This window comes from Arachis hypogaea, chromosome 19 (genome assembly GCF_003086295.3).
Source record: "Arachis hypogaea cultivar Tifrunner chromosome 19, arahy.Tifrunner.gnm2.J5K5, whole genome shotgun sequence".
Classification (NCBI taxonomy): Eukaryota; Viridiplantae; Streptophyta; class Magnoliopsida; order Fabales; family Fabaceae; genus Arachis; species Arachis hypogaea.
The window spans coordinates 95,876,081-95,884,351 of NC_092054.1; the positions used below are offsets into that span (position 1 = coordinate 95,876,081).

The 8,271-nt window shown below is 39.8% G+C and overlaps 1 non-coding gene across 1 annotated transcript; it reads right to left on the minus strand.

The window, feature by feature from the left end:
* Positions 1-3,485: 3,485 nt before the first annotated feature.
* Positions 3,486-3,593, minus strand: LOC112780411 (small nucleolar RNA R71). Its single transcript, XR_003191251.1, has one exon. It is a non-coding gene; the product is annotated as a small nucleolar RNA R71 (small nucleolar RNA).
* Positions 3,594-8,271: the final 4,678 nt, after the last annotated feature.

Below are 8,271 nucleotides of genomic sequence, written 5' to 3' on the forward strand. Positions count from 1 at the left end.
TCAATTGGCGCGCTCTCAATTGCGTTGGAAAGTCGACATCTTGGGCTTTCCAGCAATATATAATAGTCCATACTTTATCCGAGATTTAATAGCCCAAACAGGCGTTCCAAGTCAGCTCAAGAATTCTGGCGTTTAACTCCAAAACTGGCACAAAAGCTGGAGTTAAACGCCCAACTGGCACAAAAGCTGGCGTTTAACTCCAAGAAAAGTCTCTACACATGAAAGCTTTAATGCTCAGCCCAAGCACACACCAAGTGGGTCTGGAAGAAGATTTCTGCATTAATTACCTATTTCTGTAACCCTAGGCTACTAGTCTCTATAAATAGGACCTTTTGCTCTTGTATTTCACACACTTGATCATACTTTTGACACACTTGATACACTTTTTCATACAATTGATCACGTTTTGGGAGGCTGGCCTCACGGCCATGCCTAGACCTTGTTCTTATGTATTTTCAACGGTGGAGTTTCTACACACCATAGATTAAGGTGTGGAGCTCTGCTGTTCCTCATGAATTAATGCAATTACTACTGTTTTTCTATTCAATTCACGCCTACTTCTTCTCTAAGATATCACTTGTTCTTCAACTTGATGAATGTGATGATCCGTGACACTCATCATCATTCTCACCTATGAACGTGTGCCTGACAACCACCTCCGTTCTACCTTCGATTGAGTGTGTATCTCTTGGGTTTCTAATCTAAGATTGGAACCTTCGTGGTATAGGCTACAATTAATGGCAGCCATTCCTGAGATCTGAAAAGTCTAAACCTTATCTGTGGTATTCCGAGTAGGATCTGGGAAGGGATGACTGTGACGTGCTTCAAACTCGCGATTGTGGGGCGTGTGACAGACGCAAAAGGGTCAATGGATCCTATTCCGACATGATCGAGAACCGACAGCTGATGAGCCGATGTTGTGACAGAGCATCAGGACCATTTTCACTGAGAGGACGGGATGTAGCCATTGACAACGGTGATGCCCAACATAAAGCTTACCATGGAAGGAGTATGAATGATTGGAAGAAGGCAATAGGAAAGCAGAGGTTCAAGGGGAACAAAGCATCTTCATACGCTTATCTGAAATCTACCAATGAATTACATAAGTATCTCTATCTTTATTTTATGTTTTATTCATCTTTTAATTATCAATCCTCCATCACCATCTGAATCTGCCTGACTGAGATTTACAAGATGACCATAGCTTGCTTCAAGCCGACAATCTCCGTGGGATCGACCCTTACTCACGTAAGGTTTATTACTTGGACGACCCAGTGCACTTGCTGGTTAGTTGTGCGGAATTGTGACAGAGTGTGATTCACGTTTAAGAGCTCCAAGTCCTTTGGCGCCATTTTTGATGATCACAATTTCGTGCACCAAGTTTTTGGCGCTGTTGCCGGGGATTGTTCGAGTTTGAACAACTGACGGTTCATTTTGTTGCTTAGATTAGGTACTTTTCAGAATTTTTAAAAATGGATTCTAGAGTTTCAAGGTGATGTTCTTATCATCACAAAAGCTAATTGATTCTCATTAATTTAGCTGCTGAATGTAATGTCCTGCTGAAGCTTGGCCAACCATGTCTAATCTTTTTAGACTGAAGCTTTAGACTAACATTGCATGATTCCTGGAATTCTTATTAAAAGTTTTGAATCCCTTTATTTTCTTTTCCATATAAGTTTCAAAAATCACAAAAAAATTTATAAAACCATAAAAATAAAAAATATTTTATGTTTGAGTCTAGTATCAATTTTTAAGTTTGGTATCAATTGCATGTTTTTATTCTTCTTGCATTTTTCGAATATGTGCATTATGTTCTTCATTGATCTTCAAGTTGTTCTTGATGATTTCAGTGCTCTGATCTTTAAATTCTCTTGTTTTGTGTGTTTTGTTATTTTTCTTTTGCATTTTCAATTTGTTATAGTCCTTATTATACAAACTTCTAAGTTTGGTGTCTTGCATGCATTGTTTATTTGATCTTAGTTACATTTTTTACTATTTCTCATCATTAAAAATTCAAAAATATTTTCAAAATTTTGTCTTTTCAAGTCAATAATACAGAGAATTGAAGATTCAGAACATTCAGCAGAGGAATCAAACAGAAAAAGCTGGGCGTTCAAAACGCCCAGTGAAGAAGGAAAACTGGCGTTTAAACGCCAGCCAGGGTACCTGGCTGGGCGTTTAACGCCCAAAAAGGTAGCATTTTGGGCGTTAAACGCCAGAATGGATGCCATTCTGGGTGTTTAACGCCAGAAGGACACAAGAGGGAAGATTTTGTTTTTAATTCAAATTTTTTTCAAATCTTCATAATTTTTCAAAATCAAATCTTTTTCAAATTATATTTTTTCAATCATATCTCTTCAAAATCAATTTCTTTCCATTTTTTTATTTATTACTATTTTCGAAAATCCTTGCTAAAATTAATGATTTACTTCAAAATTTTCTAGTTGTTACTTGCCTATTAAGAAAGGATCAAAAGTTTTAATTTTAAAATCATAACTTTTAATTTCTTGATAGTCAAGTAATCAACTTTAATTTTAAAAAATTCTTCTTTTTCAATCATATCTTTTCAAACATATCTTTTCAATCACATCTTTTTCAAAATTAATTTTTTCAATCATATCTTTTTCGAATTTCAAAATCTTTTTCAAAAATCACTTTATTTCTTTCCCAATCTTAGTTTTCGAAAATCTCAATCAAATTTTCAAATTTCTTTTTAAAATCTTTTAATTAATTTTTGAAAATTCTTCCCCTCTTTTCACATCCTTCTATTTAAAGGACTAAGACTCCTCATCAAGGTGCAATTCGAACTCTATCCCTCTTGATAAGTTCGAATTCCCTCTTCTCCACCTCCTCCTTCTATTCTTCTTTTCCTCTGACACCTCAAGGAATCTCTATACTGTGACATAGAGGATTTCCTACTTTCTTGTTCTCTTCTCTTTCATATGAGCAGGAACAAAGATAAAGGCATACTTGTTCAAGCTGATCCTGAACCTGAAAGGACCTTGAAGAGAAAGCTAAGAGAAGCTAAAGAACAATTATCTTTAGAGGGCCTAACAGAACTCTTCAAAGAAGAAGAAACCATGGCAGCCGAAAACAACAATAATGCCAACAATGCAAGGAAGGTGCTTGGTGACTTTACTGCACCTACTCCTGATTTCTATGGGAGAAGCATCTCAATCCCTGCCATTAGAGCAAACAACTTTGAGCTTAAGCCTCAATTAGTTTCTCTAATGCAACAGAATTGCAAGTTTCATGGACTTCCATTAGAAGATCCTCATCAGTTCTTAGCTGAGTTCTTGCAAATCTGTGACACTGTCAAGACCAATGGGGTTGACCCTGAAGTCTACAGACTTATGCTTTTTCCTTTTGCTGTAAGAGACAGAGCTAGGACATGGTTGGATTCACAACCTAAAGAAAGTTTGAACTCTTGGGAAAAGCCAGTTAATGCCTTCTTGGCAAAGTTCTTTCCACCTCAAAAATTGAGCAAGCTTAGAGTGGAAGTCCAAACCTTCAGACAGAAGGAAGGTGAATCCCTCTATGAAGCTTGGGAGAGATACAAGCAATTGATTAGAAGGTGCCCTTCTGACATGCTTTCAGAATGGAGCATCATAGGAATCTTCTATGATGGTCTGTCTGAACTATCCAAGATGTCATTGGATAGCTCTGCTGGAGGATCTCTTCATCTGAAGAAGATGCCTGCAGAAGCTCAGGAACTCATTGAAATGGTTGTAAATAACCAATTCATGTACACTTCTGAAAGGAATCCTGTGAATAATGGGACAGCTCAGAAGAAAGGAGTTCTTGAGATTGATACTCTGAATGCCATATTGGCTCAGAACAAGATATTGACTCAACAAGTCAATATGATCTCTCAAAGTCTGTCTGGAATGCAAGGAGCAACAGGCAGTACTAAGGAAGCATCTTCTGAAGAAGAAGCTTATGATCCTGAGAACCCAGCAATGGAAGAGGTGAATTACATGGGAGAACCCTATGGAAACACCTATAATCCTTCATGGAGAAATCATCCAAATCTCTCGTGGAAGGATCAACAGAGACCTCAACAAGGTTTCAACAACAATAATGGTGGAAGAAACAGGTTTAGCAATAGCAAGCCTTTTCCATCATCTTCTCAGCAACAGACAGAGCATCCTAAGCAGGACTCCCCTGACTTAGCAACTATAGTCTCTGATTTAATTAAAACCACTCAAAGTTTCATGACTGAAACAAGGTCCTCCATTAGAAACTTGGAGGCACAATTGGGTCAGCTGAGTAAGAAAATTACTGAACTTCCTCCTAGCACTCTCCCAAGAAATACAGAAGAAAATCCTAAAAGAGAGTGCAAGGCCATAACCACATCTCACATGGCCGAACATGGAGAGGAGGAAGAGGCAGTGATTCCCACTGAGGAAAACCTCAATGGACACCCACTGACCTCCATGGAGTTCCTTAATGAGGAACCATGGGAATCAGAGGCTCACACTGAGACCATAGAGATTCCATTGAATTTACTTTTGCCATTCATGAGCTCTGATGAGTATTCTTCCTCTGAAGAGGATGAAGATGTTACTGAAGAGCAAGTTGCTAAGTACCTTGGAGCAATCATGAAGCTAAATGCCAAGTTATTTGGTAATGAGACTTGGGAGAATGAACCTCCATTGCTCATCAAAGAACTGGATGACTTGACTAGGCAGAGATTACCTCCAAAGAGACAGGACCCTGGAAAGTTCTCAATCCCTTGTACCATAGGCACCATAACCTTTGAGAAGGCTCTGTGTGACCTAGGGTCAAGCATAAACCTTATGCTCTCTCTGTAATGGAGAAGCTAGGGATCATTGAGGTACAAGCTGCAAGAATCTCACTAGAGATGGCAGACAATTCAAAGAAACAGGCTTATGGACTTGTAGAGGATGTCTTGGTAAAGGTTGAAGACCATTACATCCCTGCTGATTTCATAATCCTAGAAACTGGGAAGTGTATGGGTGAATCCATCATCCTTGGCAGACTCTTCCTAGCCACAGCAAAGGCTGTGATTGATGTTGACAGAGGAGAATTAATCATTCAAGTGAATGAAGACTCCCTTGTGTTTAAATCTCAAGGATATCCCTCTGTAACCATGGAGAGGAAGCATGAAGAGCTTCTCTCAATACAGAGTCAAACAGAGCCCCCACAGTCAAACTCTAAGTTTGGTGTTGGGAGGCCACAACCAAACTCTAAGTTTGGTGTTGAACCCCCACATTCAAACTCTAAGTTTGGTGTTGGGAGGTTCCAACATTGCTCTGAACATCTGTGAGGCTCCATGAGAGCCCACTGTCAAGCTATTGACATTAAAGAAGCGCTTGTTGGGAGGCAACCCAATTTTTACCTATCTATGTTAAATTTCTATTTTCTTTTGTTATTTTATGTTTTCTATAGGTTGATGATCATGTGAAGTCACAAAAACAATTGAAAAATCAAAAACAGAAGGAAAAACAGAATGAAAAATAGAACACCCTGGAGGAGAAACTTACTGGCGTTTAAATGCCAGTAAGGGTAGCAGAATGGGCGTTAAACGCCCAGTCTGGCACCATTCTGGGCGTTTAACGCCAGAAAAGGGCACCAGACTGGCGTTTAACGCCAGGAATGGGCAAGAAGCTGGTGTTAAACGCCAGAAATGGGCAGCAGCCTGGCGTTTAACGCCAGGGTTGGCAGCAAGGGGCATTTTACACGCCACATGGTGCAGGGATGAGAAATCCTTGACACCTCAGGATCTGTACCCCATCTCTCTCTCTCTTCTTCACCCATTCAACAATCACCTCAATACCTCTTCCCAAAAAACCCTTCACCTATCAAATCCCACCATTCTCTTCACCACTCACATCCATCCTTCATAAAACCCCACCTACCTCACCATCCAAATTCAAACCACTTTCCCTCCAAAACCCACCCATAATGGCCGAACCACACACCCCTCTCACTCCTATATAAACCTATCTTTACTCCTTCATTTTCACACAACCTAAACACCACTTCTCCCCCTTGGCCGAAACACAAAGCCCACTCCATCTCCTCTATTTCTTCTTCTTCTACTCTCTTCTTTCTTCTTTTGCTCGAGGATGAGCAACCTTCTAAGTTTGGTGTGGTAAAAGCTAAAGCTTTTTGTTTTTCCATAACCATTAATGGCACCAAAGGCCGGAGAAACCTCTAGAAAGAGGAAAGGGAAGGCAAAAGCTTCCACCTTCGAGTCATGGGAGATGGAGAGATTCCTCTCAAGGGTGCATCAAGACCACTTCTATGAAGTTGTGGCCAAGAAGAAGGTGCTCCCCGAGGTCCCTTTTAAGCTCAAAAAGGGCGAATATCCAGAGATCCGATATGAGATCCGAAGAAGAGGTTGGTAAGTTCTCACTAATGCCATTCAACAAGTCAGAATCTTAATGGTTCAAGAGTTCTATGCCAATGCATGGATCACCAAGAACCATGATCAAAGTGTGAACCCGGACCCTAAGAATTGGCTTACAATAGTTTGGGGGAATTACTTAGATTTTAGTCCAGAAAATGTAAGGTTGGCATTCAACTTGCCTATGATGCAAGGAGATGCACACCCATACACAAGAAGGGTCAACTTTGATCAAAGGTTAGACCAAGTCCTCATGGACATATGTGAAGAGGGCGCTCAATGGAAGAGAGATTCAAGAGGGAAACCGGTTCAACTAAGAAGGCATGACCTCAAGCCCGTGGCTAGGGGATGGTTGGAGTTCATCCAATGCTCAGTCATTCCCACTAGCAACCGGTCCAAAGCTACTATAGGCCAGGCTATCATGATCCATAGCATCATGATTGGAGAGGAAGTAGAAGTTCATGAGGTTATATCCCAAGAACTCTACAAGGTGGCGGACAAGTCCTCTCCTTTGGCAAGGTTAGCCTTCCCTCATCTCATTTGTCACCTTTGCAATTCGGTTGGAATTGACATAGAGGGAGACATTCATTCTCATTGATGAGGACAAACCCATCACTAAGAAAAGGATGGAGAAAATAAGAGAACCTCATCAAGAGCATGAGGAAATTCCTCATCATGAAATCCCTGAGATACCTCAAGGGATGCATCTTCCTCCACAAAACTATTGGGAGCAAATCAACACCTCCCTAGGAGAATTGAGTTCCAACAAGGGACAACTAAGGGTGGAGCACCAAGAGCATTCCATCCTCCTCCATGAAATTAGAGAATATCAAAGAACCATGAGAGAGGAGCAACAAAGGCAAGGAAGAGACATTGAGGAGCTCAAGCACTCCATAAGATCTTCAAGAGGAAGAACAAGCCGCCATCACTAAGGTGGACCCGTTCTTTAATTTCCTTGTTCTTTATTTTCTGTTTTTCGAAAATTGTGCTTTATGTTTATTTATATTTGTGTCTTTATTACATGATCATTAGTGTCTAAGTGTCTATGCCTTAAAGCTATGAAAATGAATCTATCACCTTTCTTAAATGAAAAATGTTTTTAATTGAAAAAGAAAAAGAAGTGCATGAATTTCAAATTTTAAAACAGTTTAATTATCTTGATGTGGTGGCAATACTATTGTTTTTCTGAATGAATGCTTGAACAGTGCATATTTTTGAATTTGATTGTTTATGAATGTTAAAATTGTTGACTCTTGAAAGAATGAAAGGAAAAGGAGAAATGTTATCTGATGATCTGAAAAATCATAAAATTGATTCTTGAAGCAAGAAAAAGCAGTGAAAAGCTTGTAGAAAAAAGAAAGAAAGAAAGAAAAAGAAAAGCAAGCAGAAAAAGCCAATACCCTTTTAAACCAAAAGGCAAGGGTGATAAAAAGGATCCAAGGCTTTAAGCATCAGTGGATAGGAGGGCCCACAGGAATAAAATCCTGGCCTAAGCGGCTAAACCAAGCTGTCCCTAACCATGTGCTTGTGGCGTGAAGGTGTCAAGTGAAAATTTGAGACTGAGCGGTTAAAGTCGAGGTCCAAAGCAAAAAGAAGAGTGTGCTTAAGAACCCTGGACACCTCTAATTGGGGACTCTAGCAAAGCTGAGTCACAATCTGAAAAGGTTCACCCAGTTATGTGTCTGTGGCATTTATGTATCCGGTGGTAATACTGGAAAACAAAGTGCTTAGGGCCACGGCCAAGACTCATAAAGTAGCTGTATTCAAGAATCAACATACTTAACTAGGAGAATCAATAACACTATCTGGATTCTGAGTTCCTATAGATGCCAATCATTCTGAACTTCAAGGGATAAAGTGAGATGCCAAAACTGTTTAGAGGCAAAAAGCTAAAAGCC